Below are 541 nucleotides of genomic sequence, written 5' to 3' on the forward strand. Positions count from 1 at the left end.
GCTAATTTTTAGAAATTATCAACATGCTACCAGCTCAATTGTTTTGCAAACTGATGTGGGAACCTCTGTGTCCACATTACATACAAAAATCATACATTTTGAACTTTTTCTATTTTTGGTTGAAGAAAAGAAGGCAAGAAGAAATACCCGATTTTTAAACCCATTTCAGACTGAAGGGGCTTTTGAGGCCCAACTTTGATCTCAGATAGCGGCTAAACGGCTTGCGCTAGAAGTATCAAATTTGGAGACCTTTCCTAAAATGTCTCTGGAAAAAAGTTCATATTAGTTTAATACTAGTAAGTTGATGTTTTTTTGTGTTGCCATGGCAACGGGTTTCTTTTTTTTAAATAGAAGTAATTTTGGTTTAAACATAAAAATTTTCTGAGTTTTTATATTAAATTACACTTCTTATCCAACATTAATAACATCTTACATAATTAAATATAAGTTAAATCATTTAACATGCATAGAATATGCTAATTTGATGACGTCATTGGTCAAAATCCAATATGGCGGACTATATTATTAGCTCTGACGTCAT

The sequence above is a fragment of the Branchiostoma belcheri genome, unplaced genomic scaffold (assembly GCF_001625305.1).
Source record: "Branchiostoma belcheri isolate BF01 breed outbred unplaced genomic scaffold, Haploidv18h27 scaffold23, whole genome shotgun sequence".
NCBI lineage: Eukaryota > Metazoa > Chordata > Leptocardii > Amphioxiformes > Branchiostomatidae > Branchiostoma > Branchiostoma belcheri.